Here is an 18,726-nt window from a genome sequence, read left to right on the forward strand (position 1 = left end):
TTGATCAAAGCTCTCAAACTAACCCAAATGCTTGCTTCAAAACGTGTACAAAGTCAAAGGGCTAAACTAAATATTGAAAAATCACGAATAAATGACATGATAACGTCATCATGACGTCCTTTACTTACAATAACTTTTGTATCACGGTCTTTGTTGGCTGTCACTTTGATAACCATCAAACATCGGAAAGGTTTTAAATTTGTGCCTTGAAAACGTGTACAAAGTCTAAGGCAAAAAACTCATTTGCGGAAACACTGCTCCTTTAAGTTCATGTCACGTGATTTGCACTTCAACTGAAATATTACTTCATATTCGGACTCTTATGCATATTTCAAATCAAATAACAGAGCGTAAAGTACCCGATTTCTCCTTCGTTCTTATAGTAATTTTGCGCCGAAGTTAAAGACTACTTGTTCACTTGTGTTAAGTAGAAAAACGTGTACAAAAATTTATGGGGAAAAATTTAATGTTCAAAAATGAATATAAAATAAGGTGATGAAGTCATCATGACGTCATCCCTTTGCATTAAATCTTGCATCAGGGTCTTCGTTGGCTATCACTTTGGAACGATCAAACATTGCAAAGTTACCAAAATTGTGGCTCGAAAACGTGTACAAAGTCAATGGCCTAGAAACACGTGTGCAGGAAAACTGCTCCTTTAATTTCATGTCACGTGATGTTTGTCTAAACTGGGAAAAAACTTATGAAATATTATTTAATATTTGCACACTTGGGTATATTTGCGATCGAACGGAAGGGAAACTTTAGTCTGATTTCTTTTTCGTTCTGGTAGTAATTCTCGGTCAAAGTTGAGGACTGCTCACGCATTATGCTGGACAAAGTGTGTACAAACCCTATGTTGCGCAACAACGCCATCCATGGTTAAATATAGGACAGTTTGTTGAAAATTGAAAGCCCAAGCAGGTGTAACCGTAATTCTGCAATAGCGCCCTCATAGCCTGATATAGGACAGTCCGAAAACTGCGTGCGATCTGTGTACAAAGTCTATGTGGAAAAATTAATTAATAGAAACATCAATAGTAAATAAACTACTTAGGTTATCACTGTGAATTTTTTCTAGGACCGTCCTTGGATGATGGTCCAAAGGTCTGCCAAGTTTTAAGTCGATCAGATTTAGTAAACTGCCAAGGTCGACTGGTGAAAGGAATTGAGTTGAAAAAGAAAAAAAAATCAGAAAAACAATATTTGTTTCGGCAAAGTTGCCGAAGCAGCTAAAACAAAATAATCAGAAAAACAATACCTGTTTCTGCAAAGTTGCTGAAACAGCTAAAAATCATCAGAAAAGCAAGAGCTTTTCCGGCTGTTGCCGAAACAGCTAAAAAAAAAGAACAAAAAGCCTGGAATGCCTTTTTCGCAACTTGCCAAAAAGCCAAAAGGGAAATAAAAAAAATTAATCAGAAAAGAAAGAGTTGTTCAGGCTGTTGCCGAAACAGCTAAGAAAATCAGAAAAGCAATACCTGTTTTGTGAGTTGCCGAAACAGCTAATTATAACATCTTTGCTCGTTATTTATCCTATCCAAGTGTTCCGGAAGCGCACCATCAGGGGTCAACTTTCAGGCTCTGTTATAGGTTTGCCCCACGGTTTTAGAAAGTGGTTTTGTTTCACCACTTATTTACCCATACAGTGTTATGCTCTTTAAGTTGCCCAACAGTCCAGCGATTCACCTGTTATTCCGCAAAGGGCAAAAGTATGCTCAATAATTTTGGGAAAGGACTGATTAAAAATGTAGCATATCAAACCCTTATTCAAAAGAAAACCGCTTCTGGTCATTGTCTTGAATGTCGACCTGATCCGACAACCCCCCACACACACAAAACCGTCGAAAGGCTAACCCGTTCCTTCGGAGCGCCGGGCGGCATTATTTCCGCCCTACATTGTATGTACATGTATTTTGATTTTTTTTGGGGGGGGCATTTACTGTCGGACAGTGAGTGTGACCCAACTTTCAAAAACGCACAGTTGCATTCGATGTCCCTCTCTACGAGTACCTAAGGAGCCCCTAACGGAACAGGCACAATTAAGATTTTTTTAATTCCGTTCCCTTGAATTATCATTTCGTTCTCTCAAAATCATCTCGTTCCCACGAAATAATATAATAATAAGTACCACTCTATGTTACCCATCGTTTGCTCATATGCATGCAGCCCGTGTCAAGAAAGCCGACAAAATACATCGAATTCCAGTATCGGTTTCGCTTCAGGGGGTATTGCAACCTGAAAAAGGTATAATTAGCTAGAATCCCCAGAATTTTGGACGTGACTTTGATTTTTTGGTAGATAACGTCTCGTATAGCATCTTTTCTACGACTGACTGTAGTTTGACGTCATGGTGTGTGTTGCACTCAAGGTGTAAACTACGGCTGCATCCGAATCTCTTGTCAAGAGCTCGGTATAGGTCTTCGCTCCATTGGAAATGCGTGGAGACGCGTAGACAATAGACCAGCCGTAGCTCTGCGGAAGCCCAAGCCTCAGACGGTCGCGTTTGTCCAGGCTTTGGGGGTAGGAAATACATGGTTTTTAAGATTGATGCAAATTGACTCGCATACAGTTTGGGGAGATGCTTTTTTTCTCTCTTTGCAATAGTGGTCATTCTTTTGATTTACATTACGAAAAAAAATAATAATTGCATTATCTTCAGATCTTGGTCGTGCTTGTGCACACTGAGAGGGCCCATTTCAAGCGCGCCAATCACCAGCGCTGTTTTATCCCCTGCTTGGTACCCTGCTCAATACGTGCGCAAGTTGATCGACGACCAGTTTTCCATGGTGGCGCGAGCATTAGCATTACAATGCCTACGCACAAGAACGCATGTGTGGCCAAGTTGGCGGGTTTGTTCAAATGTGACTTCACAGGAGGTGAGTTTAAAGGTGAGAAATACCACTGGCTTACCATCCAACAATTGAAAATAAATGGAGAAATGACGGCAAAGACGATAACGAGATTTCCGTATCACAAACTCCACAAGTTTGGGCTTGGCTTTGTTGATTTTACACTGCTTTTGCTGTGGTAACTAGTGCACCCTGTATTTAAACATGGCGGCCCCACAGTGACTGTCAGGCATGCAGGCTGGGATTTTAACGGGGTTCCTTTGGTTTCTTAACTTGAAGCAGTAATGGAGAGACGAGGAACACTCTTGTGAGATTAATGCACATCTGGGATGTATTTTGACACTTAATTGTACTCAGCAGGTCTGGAAACAGCTCAAGCTATACAAGCACTGTAGGCTAGCTAGCCTACTTCTGATAACAGCCCAACAGTAAATGTTGATAAAATGAAAAAAATAGGCCTAGGGAGTAATAGGGGCCTGTGTACAGCTGTGTTGTTAGTCTGAAACATGACTTTTGTCCAACAAATTTTTCAATCAATGAAAATCTCCAGCCTGTATGTAGGGCCGAAGTTACTAATTTGATAGTCAATGAGTAGTCTAAACAAAATGGAGGATAGTATGATTTGATGCGGTAAATGAAGAGAAAACATTACTTTACACCCAGGAGAATTTGTCAGGAAGCCAAAGTCTTTAAAACTAACTAGACCTATCCACTGAGGTTCAGAATTATAGAAATACATTATACAATCTGTAATTTCTACATATTTCACTGAACTTGGTAAAAATTGGGTAGAAAGTAGGCCTCATACTTTAAGTCTGTGTTGCATGGAGCCATGCATGGAGATCTTTACTGATTGCATGATGAAAGTCTTAAAATTGGAGGTTGTGCTAATCATTTCTGAATACAACTTGATTATTTTCAAAGATTCTTCTATGCCAAAATGATTTTGGTTATTTACCGTTAAATCTTTCTGTACTGAAAATACAATGGGTAGAGGTCTAGTTTCCAAAATAACTGTCCTCTTTGTTTTGTTCATCTGTCTATGTGCTGTCGGTATGTTTGTCAGTCTATCTGTTATTCATCTGTCTGTTATTCCGTTGTCTCTCCCCCTCTCTCTCAGTCATTCTCATTCAGATACGAAGGTTCTTGTGGCAGCACTTATCATGTACATGTATGTTTCCTTCCTCAACTTAGTTTTACTTATTGTTCAGGGTTGTAGACTGGAATGCCAGTTAGCTTTTGTGATGGAAATGAGACATTTGCTGGATTGTTTTGTGAGTGAATGATCTTATGTAGTCAACTATGCAGTAGTTTTTTTCAAGCAGTGAAAATTTGTTTATTCTCGTCATTGTGCAAAACAAATCATGATATTCTTGCAATAGGGGTTTTCACAAGAATGTGAAACACATAAATATGAAGCCAGCGTTGAACTAAACGTCATCCTGATGGTCATTAGCTTTCAAAAGTTATTAAAGCCAGATTCAAGAACTTAAAAATCAAGTGCACTGTGATTTTATTCTGTCACAGCAACACATTGCTTAACCGAAAGTTCAATTGATGTTTGAATATTGTAGAATTCAGTTTATTTATGTCATGGAATGATACTCACTTCTAATGACACTGTTGTATGAAGAGGCTCAATATCTATTTAAATAACATTTGCATTTTTGGCTTTAACGTGTGTCATTACAAACATCCATTGCAAATATATACGTAGGGTACGTGTATATCTTCAGTGAAACCCCTACATGAAATGTTTTCAACGGTTTATGTTGCACTCTATGTTGGCAACACACGGTGCGGCGTCTCCATGTGAGAATAGGGCATGCAAAAGTATTGAACATTGGCTACGGCTCTCTACTGCTGCCTCTTTTGATCAAAATTTGAAGTCGTGTCGCAGGAGGTGGGACTGGATTATGGCTACCCCTGTAATGCACCACCCCATAAAATGCCAAGTATAACTAGATTGAAACACCGGCAGTGCTGGGTGCACATACGTGAATTACAAATTCTCAATCAGCTCTCTCCATCTTTCCGATCCTTCAAAGCCCTGTGAGAATCGGCAAACAGGCTCCTCCACTCATATTTTCTTGCCATTTTTTTATTTTGCATGTTTTAATGACTGTTATGTGCATTCCTTTCAGCCAGAGCACAAAACGCTGATGAGTCGTTGCTTACAGGACGACCAGCTTCTTGTCATTTCTCGATGATGGCCACTGTTGTTAAGGTGATTGTACTGTGATCTCTTACTGTAGCATTATGTCTATTTAAGGATCATGCTTGGTGAATATATTTATTTTGCCCAAATACCGGGTGACATGTATATGGGGAGCTATTAAAGGTAAAATGGTCCCCCAAATCCTCTGATTTTATTATGATTTCACATGCACCCTTGGAGGTTACGGTTAATACTGTTTATAATTTGGGAATGTTTTCTGCACAGAATGTGATCTCCTGTATTGGCCTTTAGTTGGACTGAGAGAGAACACTATTTCCTTGGCATCAGAGGCTCCTTTGGTACTAACTGTGCATCACTGGTTCATGAACGACGAGGATATGGTAGTAGCCCCATCGCTACCAACAAAATGAATACTCCCAACCAACACGGCTCTTTTCAACCAATTAAGTTGTGCTTCTACTCAAGGCAGATTGAAGAGATTGCTTGGCTGAAAAAACAGGTGGGATTGTTTAAATATAACCCCAGATCAACACTCCTTGTTTTGCAGTCTTGGTTGAAAACAAATCTTAAGAACTGAAAAAAGGTTGAGGGATGTAATATGTTAAATCATTACTTACAGGCTTGAGGAAAAGGACTTTTGGGGAAGTGTACATGTATTTAAGGTGTTTTGAATAATAAAATATACTAGCTAATCAAGCAACAATTGAAAAGAAATGGAAAAATGACAACTAAGAGGATAATAAGATTTATATGAGAAACTCCAGTGATGTGGGCTTGTATATTATTTGGCCCTGATCTTTGTTGATTTGACACTGCTTTCAATAAAGTGCACCTATATATTTTGAAATTGTGGCCTCCACATGTGTCCAGTAATACAGATTGCAATTCAAACATGGTTTAGTTTCCCTAATTTCAGTAGTTTGACAGAGAGACAAGAGCAAGCTCGTCCCTGGAGGTCGTTCTCTGTGTAACAAATCAGAGATATCTTATCACTGGTGACACTACTCAACAGGTATGGAAACAGTCTACATCATATTCTGATATTAGTCCATGGTTATGGTAATAATGAAATGCCTGGTTGTCCTGTAGATCTTGATCTTGGGTTTTGTCTTTAAGTTTTCAACTAATGAGAATTTCCGGCCTTTAAGGTTGGGTTGAATTAAACTACAAAAAATGGATGGAATTATTTGGTATGGTTGGACAATTTGTGCCAAAGTGAACAGAAATAAGACAGAAGCTGCATCTACAGGCTGCTTGTAGTGAAGGGGGAGTGTACTGAAATGAAATGTCCTCATTCCTGGATCCAAATTACATACAAGGATGAGTGTACACATTCCACAAGGGTTGTTTAAAAAAATCTGGACTTGTTTTATTTTATCAGCCAACTTTTTACTCACTGAAGCCATCTTTCTGTGTCAAATACATGAAAGGTGCAATGCATCAGGTTGTTGCAGTATGGCATGCTAGCCCACAGTAGGTACAATTCGCTCTTTGCACGCTGCCGCCCCAGGCATGCAGAATCTCGATCTTGATCTTTACAAAATCGGTTTAGTGATTTCCATGTATGTTGCTTGGTCATTCTGTGCATGCTGTGTCGGATCTTATACTGTACGATTGGACAATGTTTCAGAAGCTGATTGTGACACGATTGTACAATCTGCCAGATTGAGGCTCTCCATGCCTATGGCGGCAGCATGCAGAATAAATAACGTGTGCGGCCAGAGTTTCTTTCATGATATCCTTAACACAGGCTGGCTTCTATCATACACACCAAGGATTCAACATTGGCTGGGAAGTATGATGTAAGCCATCTTGACAATAATTCTTTGGTGTTCCACATGCCTGGAAGAAGGTCATTTAGGGAAGCACTTATAACTTACTTTTCTCCATCTTTCTCATTCTCCACTGCCCTCTGAGAATCAGTTAATCCAAGCTAATACACTCATGTTGTATTGTCATTTCTTCCTTCTGCATGTTTTTAATGACTGTATTGTGTGTCCATCTCAGTCAGAGCACAAGCCGCTGAGTGAGCCGCTGTTCATGGTACATCCAACTTCTTGATGATGGGGTTCCTGTGCTCGTTGATGAGGTGATCGGACTGTGATCTTTTGCTGCTGCCTGCTGTGTAAAAGGTACGTGGGTCCAATGTTGTTGGTTATTCCAAAGGTATAATTCACTGATTCAGTCCCCTGTGGACTCATATATATTTCATATATGGACCCAAAACATTATGATGTCAAGCTATTATTTTTTTACTTGGACAGTTATTGCTTCCCACCTCACTGCTTTAGGAAACTAAGCATGACGTCATTTTGTTACAGGTCTTTTCACTTTTCCAAAAGTTGACAGGGACGGAGGTCCTTCTCTATGGATTAATTTAATTTTTGCGTAAAGCTGGGTGACATACCTGTGTATGGGGAGCCATAATTTAATACCATTGATAAATTTTGGATGGCAGGTAAAACTTGAAATATCAGAGAGTGTTTGGCCCAACCCCCTTTGGTGTATGCAAAATCCTATTGAATCAGACGATTTTGGACTGTCTAAATTTTCTTCTTTCTGGGGCTGTTGAAAGAGCCCAAGAAAGTAGAAGGGGTGTCAGTTTAAAATGGCTGCTTCGAAGCTTTAGAATTATGACTTTTCAGGAGTTGTGTTTGCTGATCAACCAACAATTGAAGAGAGTTGAAACAAAAGTCAATACGAAAATGAGAGTTAAAGACTATAAAGACATCGCAGTGATGTCTACTTGTATGCTATTTGTCCATGATCTTTGTTGACTTGACTCTGTGGTTTTATTAGCTGTAGCGTTGATGAAGAGACAAGACCAAGTCCCTTGGAGACAGTTTTCTGGAGTTTAACGCATCACTGGCAACTGGCATTACTGACGACACAACTCACTCGGTAAGCACTTTATATCATGTTCTGATTTGAGCCTAACAATGAAAGGCATGTTCCAGATTTTGAAACGATATTTGTACATAATTTTGTATACATGTACAATTGTTCTGTAAAATCTGGAGCATGGCTTATTAGGCTCCTCTCTGGAGGATGACGAGAGCATGCTGGATGAAACGTCAAGCACACACTCTACAGTTCTTATCAGAACCATACCTCTTCCAAGGGAGATCTATCCACATGATGTAACCACAAGCCCTGTTTTTAGTCTCCACCATGTAAAGCGTCAAGTCTTATTTAATGAAGGTGAATACTTAGGGGAGTTCTGCTTCCTGGTTTCCCATTTGTAAGATGGTTTTGTAATTGGATGGTTTTGCAGCAAAGTTGGCTCTATATAAGGCCTAATCCAAACTAAGCTTTTGTCTGTGACTGTAGGGTTAGTGAAAATCAACTGATCTTGTTGTCATTTTGTTGAACATATCCACTGAAGAATGTTCATTCTGATATTCCCACATTTAAGAGAACTATACACAAATGAAGGCGAAAGCTTGGGTCAGTCATTATGTTTGCTAGTAATCTTCTCCCTCTTGTACTTTTGTTAGTCAATCTGTTTTAGTAGTTAGTTTGACCTGTGTATGACGATAGTCTTCAAATGGTCGAAAGGTTTACCTTGGTTAATCATGATGGGTACCATCTCTTCAATTATTCTTATTTATTTGACCACCACAAGAACAAACAAAGCAAAATTAAACAAAAATTATGTAAAAACAACAAAAGCACAAATACAAGTAAATATAAGCAGTAGATCGGATCAGGGATAAAAATCTGAATCATAACGAGACAAATGTTGCAGTGACCGTTTGTCTTGTGGTGGCAGCAAAAGGTTTTGTTGAAAGGTTGTTTACTTTGCATGGTTTTTCTGTACCATCTGGTGTACCTCAAGGAAGTGTCTTGAGCCCAATCCAGTTCTTATGTATACCAACGACTTTCCTTATCACATCGTGTCAGCTAGCACTTTATTTTGTAACAATGCTCTTGTGTATAGGCCAGTATAATGTCAGTCTGGTGACCTTCAAGATATTCATGGCTTCAAAAGATGTTGTCATGCTAATAAAATGCATCTCAATACATTACTAAGGAAACCAAAGTTTTGCTTATACTAGGATGGTCAAAGAAAATAGTGGACCTGAATTGTACCTTAGTTAACATGCAGTTTGAAGCTGAAAATGAGTACAAATTTTCGTGGGAAAATCTTGTCCATGTCACTACTTAGTTAACATGCAGTTTGAAGCTGAAAATGAGTACAAATTTTCGTGGGAAAATCTTGTCCATGTCACTACCAAATCAAACAGACTTAGTATGTCTTGCTTTCATCTTGCAAGTTTCTAGTGTTGACTATTCTGGAATACAAGTAGCCTATCTGGTACCTTCACAACAGAAACCCTATACATTGACAAATTACAACAAAATTCAACGTTGAGCAACCAGGATAATTCTCTAGTGAAGAAGATTTAAAATGGATTACACGAATTGGTTGCATATGTACATTGAATTTGTCTTTACGTGAATCTAAAAGCATCCATCTTTTGCTTACATTTGTTGTTAGAGGTCTTCATAGAGCTTTTGACCGTGAGATAGTCTTAGTGAACAGGTGGTATATTGAAACGATCAGGCTGGACAAACCTTAGGGCACGAATTCAAAAACTTCATCATTTTGCCAATTACATGCTCTTGAGATGAACTACATGTACCTGAACGTTTGAGAACTGAAGTGGTTTAAATAACCCTTCCACACCGGATCAACTTACCAAGTACCCACTTGAATTTGAAAGTATATGAAACTTGACAGAGTACTGATTGAATTTGCAGTGGAGTACCCTTGTAATAAGGTCGTTGGGACTGGCAAGTTGTGGGAGGGTCACTGTGTTGTTTGGTGCAAGGAAGCACAAAATGGGGGCTTTTGAATACCTAGGATTTGCCATGTGGGCCAGATGTGTCAATGGTTTTGCTTTTGTCGGTATTCAAGTGTATTTTGTTATTTCGTGGTGTCTTTCTGTTTTTTTGGTTTTTACACAATAAATTTCTTTTATTGTTTGGGGGTACTTATTGTTTAATTGATTGATTTGTTTCTGTAATTAATTTTTTTTGGTTATTTTAATGTATTTGTATGTCATATTTATATTATTTTGCCAACTGTATATATTTTTTCTGTTCGATTTATTTATTTGCCATTTCTTGAATCTTGTGCTGTTACTTTATTGTGTATGTGTGTGCACGTTTATGTAAAACCTGGAGCTTCAGAAATGAAGTCTTACGGGTGACAGTTATTGGAGTAAGTGTGCCTCTCCGGGCATTTGTAAGTTTGTGTTTGTGATTTCAGTGTATTTTGTGTTATATGTTTTTGTTTAATGTTGCTGTATTCTTTATCTTGGAAAATGCCGAATAAATGAAATTGTTTCCCTCATTGTACACACGTTACTTGGTCTCTTTACGACGAAGAGTTTTTATCTCCGAGGTTAAGTAGGTTGACAAATGGTCCGAATGGGCGAGCTTGGGGTGACTCGACAAGGATGCAAATTTCACTATCCCCTGGAGAAAATTTTATTTTGATATTTGGAAACATTAAACAAAAAGGTTTCATATTGTTTTGGTTTTGCATGCTACACATGTCAAATACACGCCACGTTGTCTCCATATCCGATATTAAATTGTCAAGAGATGGGCTGATCCCGGAGTCTTTGGAAAGGTTATATGTTTATCATCCAAATAGAAAATTTCATGCCATTTTGTAACAGAACAGACATGGGGGGTCAGAGTTTTCCTTAGAAATGCTCCCTATTTCGTTCGTTTTCGCTTTGTACACACGGTAGTCGGTCTGCGTCTGCCGCTACATGTCTCCATAGCCGAGTTTACAGTAAATATTCTGAAACGGTCAAAATGGGCTGACCTTGATATCTTCAGAGACGGTAAATATTTCTCTGTCCATTGAGATAATTTTCCTGCCCATATTTAAGCTGAAGCTTTGGAAATACCTGCGAAAGAAGGCTAGAGTTGTCCCACTGCTCTTTGTTCTCACTTTACAGAGACACTTCAGCGCACAGTGTGATTGCAATATTTTAGCCAAAAAAGTTTCAGATTGCTTGACATGTGGTAGACATGATGACAATCAAAGGGCACATGTTCCTCTATCCATTGACGTAAGTTCCATATTCATAATATGCTGAACAAGGCAAGAGTTCTTGGCTGAGCTAGTGCTTCCTGTGTTTTTGCGATTTGTCCTTTGTTCACACATTACTGGTCTTCCCAGCAGCAAATCCAGCTTTGGCCGGGGGGGGGTCCAAACTGAATACAGTTTCGGGCTTATTCAGCATGATTTTGGGGAAGAAGAACTTTCAGAAGCGTGACGGTCGTGACATCCTTGTTTTTATGTCTTGGTATTGTTTTCTTAGGGTATTGGTGCTGATATACCCATTACTCCCTTTCTCACACACCTACAAAGTATTTTTAGTGAACAAAATTGTGGCAGGGGCATCCCCCCACCCTTGCGTCCAGTGGCTGGACCATTGCATCTTCCTGGCTCCATTATATTCGAGCATAAAAGTGCAGAAATTTGTCCAAATGTGGCATTCATGGCGGCATCTGAAATAGTACATATTCCTCTGTCCATTAGTCGAAGTTTCAGATCCAAATTTGTTATTATTAGGGAAATACCCATCGAAAAAGGCAAGAGTTCATGTCTCACTGCTTGTTATTTTTGTGCAATTGTCCCTTTGTGCACACTCTACTGATCCTCTTCCTGCGCACATGGCTCAATATTTGCGCATTAGGGTCCTGATGCTTGCTACTTTTGTTCAATTTCCCTTTGCCACATTTTGCCGGTCCTTGATCTTCCCCAGTGAAGATGGCTCCCTATACCCGGGCATTACAGGTCTAAAAGTGCTTCAAATCTAACAGTCTCGGCGACATATGAAAGGGCACACTTTCCTTCATCAGATAACATAGGTTTTATATTTCTAGTTATTGGGGAAATACACGAAAAAAGAAGACAAGGGATCTGTAACTGCTTGCCAGATTCGTGACTTTTCCCCTTTCTCCACACTTTAGCAGTCCTCCTCCCGCACAAAGATGGTTATATGCATTCGAACTTAACAGGTGTGAAGATTGTCCAAATCTAGCAATCCTACCACTATCCGAAAGGGCGTATGTTCTAATAATTGATACGTTTCATATCCATCCTTGATGTGTTTAGGGAAATATGGGAGAAAGAGGACGAATTTTTCTCAGACTGGTTGCTGTTTTTTGTGAATTTCTGCATTCGTCCTCACATTACCATTCCTCATCCCGCGCAAATACAGCTCCATATGTTCGACCAAAGAACGTCTAAAAATTGTCTTAATCTGGCAATCCCAGTACCGTGTAAAAGAGCACGTTTCATGTCCATGTTAGGAAAATGTTGGCAAAAAAGGCAAACCTTGTCCTACTGCTTGTAACTTTTGTTCAATTCTCTTTTCTAGTACTGCCTGACAGAGAATAAGTTCCACTCTCTATTGAAGAAATTTTGATTATCCTGCTGTTCTAGATAGGGAAATATTAGCAAAGGTAGGCAAGAGTTTTTGTCCCACTACTTTTTACTTTACCGTTCGTGTTTCCATGCATAAATGGCTCAATATGTTTCAGTATAAGGTTTGAAAATTGTCCAAATATGGCGTTCTCGACAGCTACTGAAAGGGCACTTGTTCTCCATTCGTTGACGTTTTTAAAGTTTCAGGAAAATGAAATGAAGTTAGGAAAAAGTTTACATTCCACTGCTTGTTTTTTGTTGTTCACCTCTTTTGGTTCAATTTGTTCCATTGTGCTATTATTTAGGACTTTTAATTTTAGGTCATTTAATTATTTAGGTATTTATTCATTTTGCTGCTCTACCCTTATATCCTCAACTTCGTACATATTCCACTCATCTTATTTGCTGCATTGAAATCCTTCTCAATTGCACATATTTAAAGCTCCTAACATCTAACTATTTCAAGATCTAAAATAGTAAGTAGTCCAAGTTTCAAATCTTGCAGTTATTTCTGAATTTGGTGATTTAGGTTTTTCGATATTTTGTCAATTTGCTATACGACCCTTTAATTCTGAAATTTGTTCACCTATCTCATTTGCTGCACCCCCATGTTTAGTCCAGTCTGAATTCCAACATAACTAAAGGTGCATGGATCAAACTTTTTGAAGAAATCAATTCCTCAATAGTCCAAGACTCAGGTTTAGATAGAGATAGTTTGAAATTTGGCTGTTTAGTTACACTGGTTTTGAGTATTTTCTTAGCCCTTCTTTAAACTTTGGAAATTCGTAAAAATTTTAACCTAACGCATTCGCTGCATTCCGATGTATTCCCGTCTGAATATTTATAAGTTAAGCTCCAAAAATTAAAACTTTTCAAGGAATCACAACCTGAATAGTCCAAGACTCAAATAGTGCAGGTGTTTACACATTTAGCTATTTATTTAGACAGATACTGAGTCTCTTGTTTCCTCTGCCTTATCTTTAGAAATTCGTATATATTTAAGCCTGTTTCATCCCTTTTTCCCCGATGTTTTCCAGTCTGAGTTCCAACCTAACTAAAGCTCCAAATCTAAATTTTTGAATAAAATCCATTCCTCAATATTCCAAGACTCAAACTGTGCTGATATTTAGAAATCTGGCTATTTAGTAAGACTTTTATTAAGTCGCCTTATCCTAACTTTTAAAATTCGTACATATTTGACCCTACCGCATTTTCTTTATTCTAATGTTTTCTCGTCTGAATTGCAACATATAACTTAAGCTCGAAAATTAAAAAAAAAATTCAAGAGATCAATTCCTGAATAGTCCAAGACTGAAATTGTGCAGGTTTTTGGACATTTAGCTATTTACTATAGAGTTTTTTTGAAGCCCTACCCTCAACTTTGGGAATTTGCACATATTATTTTGACCCTACCACATTTGGTGCATTACGAGGCTTTCCCCAATGAATTCCGACATAACTGAAGCTCCAAAATTCGAACTTTTTCAAGACAGAAATTCCGCAAATGTCCAAGACTAGAATCGTGCAGGATTTAGAAATTTGGTGATTTAGTTAGACAGATATTGAGTCTTTTTGTTGTCCTACCCTTCACTTTAAAAAGAAAATCGTACATGTTTCATATGTACGATTTCATATCTCATTTGCTGCATAGCAACATTTCCTAAGAATTCCAACATAACTGCAGCTCCCAAAATATCTAAATATCTAAAACTTAAATCGCACAAGTATTTTGAAATATGGTGATTTAGTTAGACAGATACGGAGTCTTTTATAGCCCTACCCTTAACTTTAAAAAAATCGTACATATTCCTCCCTTTCTCATTTGCTGCAATACGATGTATTCCACTATGAATTCAAACATAACTGAAGCTCCACAAATCTAAAGTTTTCAAGAAATCAGTTCCTCATTAGTCCAAGACACAAATTGTGGGGGTATTAGAAAATTTCGCGATTTAGTTATACAGATATGGAGTCCTTTTATAGCCCTAGCTTGAAAACAAAGTTGCACATATTTCCCTCTGGCCCATTTGCTGCATTTTGATATATTCCCCTAAGAATTTCAACATAACTGAAGCTCAACAAATTTAAATTTTTCCAAGAAATCAATTCGTCAATAGTCCAAGACTCAAATCGTGCAGGTACTTAGAAATTGTGCGATTGAGTTAGAAAGATACGGTGTCTTTTTGATGCCCTACCCTTAACTTAAACATTATGGAGTCCGAAATTTATAAGGATGAGAAATAAGATACCTGCAAGACTCTACAGATTACCATCAATATGGGGACAAAAGTCAGCATGAGAATGTATAAACATACATCTCACTCATAGATCATCGTCAATACTTGGACTGCATAGATTACCGTTATTATATGATCTCTAGTGTATTAGCTAGATTAGATTAGGCCTACTATCAATATGAAGATACCTTCATAATTCCATAGATTGCCGTCAATATGAGGACATCAGTGTATCAGCATGAGAATGTACATACATAAATTAGTCCATAAATTATATGTGCATCAGTCAATAGACTACCGTCAATATGGGGACTAGACAGATTACCCTCAGTATGGGGTCCCAAATTCATGAGAATGAATATACGTGCATCAGTCAATAGACTACCGTCAATATGGGTACAACAGAGTACCAACATGAGAATGTAGATACATACATAACTCCATAGATCACCGTCAATATACGGACTCCATAGTTTGCCGTCATTATTGTGCTCAGTCATGCATGACATGAGGGATATCCACCAAGGTATTGTTTAATAGAAAGAATACTGCTTCTACTTTTCGGAGATCCTTTTACATTATAATAATATCTCATGGTATGGGCATATTAACCCCTTTCCTCAGGGTGAAGTTTTTTCTGGGACACCCTGTAGATACATATATTACTCCATACATTACCGTCATTATGGGGACAACAGAGTATCAACATGAGAATGTAGAATACATACATCACTCCATATATTACCGTCAATATGGGGACTCCACAGATTGTATCACCATGAGAATGTAGAATACATACATCACTCCATATATTACCGTCAATATGGGGACTCCACAGATTGCCGTCATTATAGGGACTCCAGTGTACTATAGTCATGTAAACGAGATCCATATACATCACTCCATATATTACCGTCAATATGGAGATTCCACAGATTACAGTCATTATAGGGACTCAAGTCTATAAGCAAGGGAGTATAGATACATGCATTGCTCCGTAGATTACCGTCATTATATGGGGTCCAAATTTATAAAGATGAGAATGAAGATACCTGCATCACTCCATAGATAACCATTATTATATGGACTCCAGTTTATAGCGAGGAAGTATAGATACATACATTACTCCGAAAATTAACGTCATATGGGTCCCAAATTTATCAGGATGTTCATAAAGATACCTGCATCACGACAAAGAATACTGTCATTATGGGTTCCTAAATTTTTAAAGATGAGAATGAAGATAATTGCATCACTCCATAGTTTACTGTCAACATGGTGACTCCATAGATTTCCCTCACTACAGGGACTCCAGTGTGTTAGAATGTTATTCTAAATAAATGCATCACTCCGTAGATTACTGTCATTATAGGGACTCCTGTTCATTTGCAAGGCAATATAGATACCCTGTACATGGGCTGTTATATACATTACCCTTATATTTTTGCGTAAGTCTGACTTTGCGGTATACCGGGTCCTGTAATCGCACAGACATTGCTTCATGTATTCGAGCATAAAAGGCCTTTTAATCATCAAAATCTGGCAATCTTTGTGTCACCTCAAAGGGCACATCTTCCTCTATAGATTAATATAAGTTTTATATCAGGATTTACAGTAGTTAGGGATATATCTGCAAAAGGAAGTGCGAGTTATTTCTGACTGCTTTATATTTTTGCGAAATTCAGACTTTGCGCTGCGCCGGGTGCTGTTCTCGCCCAGAGAATGCTTCATATTTCCCAGCATTAAATGTCTTCAAATTACCTACATCTTGCATTCTTGATGTCATCTGAAAGGCCACATGTTCCTCTATCCATTGATATAAGTTTCATGTCCATTTTTGCGGTAGTTAGGGAAATATCTGCTAAACGAAATGCAAGTTTGTGTCAAACTGCCTGATATTTTTGCGGAATTCTGCATACTGCGCTATGGTCCTTATCCTGCCCAGAGAATGCTTCATATAATCGAGCATAAAAGGTCTGAGAATTATCTAAATCTGGCACTCTCGGTGTCATCGAAAAGGCCATATGTTCCTCTATCCATTCATATAAATTTCATATCCATATTTGCAGTAGTTAGGGAAATAGCTGCCAAAGGAAGTGCGAGTTCTTTTCCAACTGCCTCCTTTTTTGGCGGAATTCTGGCTTCCCACTGCACTATACTGGTCCTTATCCTGCGCAGAGAATGCTTGACATAATCGAGCCTAAAAGGTCTGAGAAGTATCTAATTCTGGCAATCTTTGTGTCATCTGAAAGGCCAGATCTTCCCCTGTCCATTCATATGAGTTTCATATCCATATTTGCAGTAGTTAGGAAAATAGCTGCCAAACTAAAGGCAAGTTCTTTTCCAACCGCCTCCTTTTTGTTGCGGAATTCTGGCTTCGTCTGCACTGTACTGGTCCTTATCCCACGCAGAGACTACTCCATATAATCGAGCATAAAAGGTCTGAGAATTATCTAAATCTGGCAATGTTGGTGTCATCTGAAAGGCCACATGTTCCTCTATCCATTCATATACGTTTCATATCCATATTTGCAGTAGGTAGGGAAATAGCTGCCAAACTAAGTTCGAGTTGTTTTCCAACTGTCTCCTCCTTTTTGCGGAATTCTGGCTTCGTCTGCGCTACACTAGTCCTTATCCCATGCAGAATATGCTTCATATAATCGAGCATAAAAGGTCTGAGAATTATCTAAATCTGGTAATCTTGCTGTCATCTGAAAGGCCACATGTTCTTCTATCCATTCATATAAGTTTCATATCCATATTTGCAGTAGTTGGCAAATAGTTGCCAAAAGAAGTGCGATTTCTTTTCCAACTGCCTCCTTTTTTACGGAAATCTGGCTTCGTCTGCAATATACCGGTCCTCATCCTGCTCAGAGAATGTTTCATACTCTGGCAATCTTGGTGTCATCTGAAAGGCCATATGTTGATCTGTCCATTCATATAAGTTTCATATCCATATTTGCAGTGGTAAGAGAAATAGCTGCCAAAGGAAGTGCGAGTTCTTTTCCAACTGCCTCCTTTTTGGCGGAATTCTGGCTTCCCCTGCACTATACTGGTCCTTATCCTGCGCAGAGAATGCTTGACATAATCGAGCCTAAAAGGTCCTAGAAGTATCTAATTCTGGCAATCTTTGTGTCATCTGAAAAGCCACATTTTGTCCTATCCATTCATATAAGTTTCATATCCATATTTGCAGTAGTTAGGGAAATATCTTCCAAAGGAAATGCAAGTTCGTGTCCAATTGCCTGATATTTTTGCGGAATTCTGCCTTCGTCTGCGATATACCGGTCCTTATCCCAAGCAGAGAATGCTTCATATAATCGAGCATAAAAGGTCTGAGAATTATCTAAATCTGGCAATCGTGGTGTCATCTGAAAGGCCACATGTTTCCCTGTCCATTCATATGAGTTTCATTTCCATATTTGCAATAGTTGGCAAATAGCTGCTAAAGAAAGTGCGAGTTCTTTTCCAACCGCCTCCTTTTTGTTGCGGAATTCTGCCTTCGTCTGCGCTACACTAGTCCTTATCCCACGCAGAATATGCTTCATATGATCGAGCATAAAAGGTCTGAGAATTATCTAAATCTGGCAATCATGGTGTCATCTGAAGGGCTACATGTTTCCCTGTCCATTCATATGAGTTTCATATCCATATTTGCAATAGTTGGTAAATGGCTGCAAAAGGAAGTGCGAGTTCTTTTCCAACTGCCTCTTTTTTTTTGCGGAAATCTGGCTTCGTCTGCAATATACCGGTCCTCATCCTGCTCAGAGAATGTTTCATACAATCGAGCATAAAAGGTCTGAGAATTATTTAAATCTGGCAATCTTGGTGTCATCTGAACGGCCATATGTTCCTCTGTCCATTTATATAAGTTTCATATCCATATTTGCAGTAGTAAGGGAAATAGCTGCCAAAGGAAGTGTGAGTTCTTTTCCAACAGTCTCCTTTTTTTTGCGGAATTCTGGCTTCGTCTGCACTACACTAGTCCTTATCCCACGCAGAATA

At 38.6% G+C, this 18,726-nt stretch overlaps 1 long non-coding RNA gene across 8 annotated transcripts in view; it reads left to right on the forward strand.

Moving 5' to 3' along the window:
• Positions 1-4,991: 4,991 nt before the first annotated feature.
• LOC110990906 (uncharacterized) overlaps positions 4,992-18,726 on the forward strand; it is a 77,008-nt gene continuing 63,273 nt past the window's right edge. For all 8 annotated transcript variants that reach the window (XR_015426878.1, XR_015426877.1, XR_015426881.1 and 5 more), the window contains exons 1-5: positions 4,992-5,076; positions 5,293-5,527; positions 5,945-6,040; positions 7,036-7,160; positions 7,828-7,929. This is a non-coding gene — a long non-coding RNA (uncharacterized LOC110990906). The remainder of the gene's footprint in view (positions 5,077-5,292; positions 5,528-5,944; positions 6,041-7,035; positions 7,161-7,827; positions 7,930-18,726) is intronic.

The sequence above is a fragment of the Acanthaster planci genome, linkage group LG10 (assembly GCF_054643075.1).
Source record: "Acanthaster planci isolate LZ-2023a linkage group LG10, COTS_SCS, whole genome shotgun sequence".
In the NCBI taxonomy this organism is placed as follows: Eukaryota; Metazoa; Echinodermata; class Asteroidea; order Valvatida; family Acanthasteridae; genus Acanthaster; species Acanthaster planci.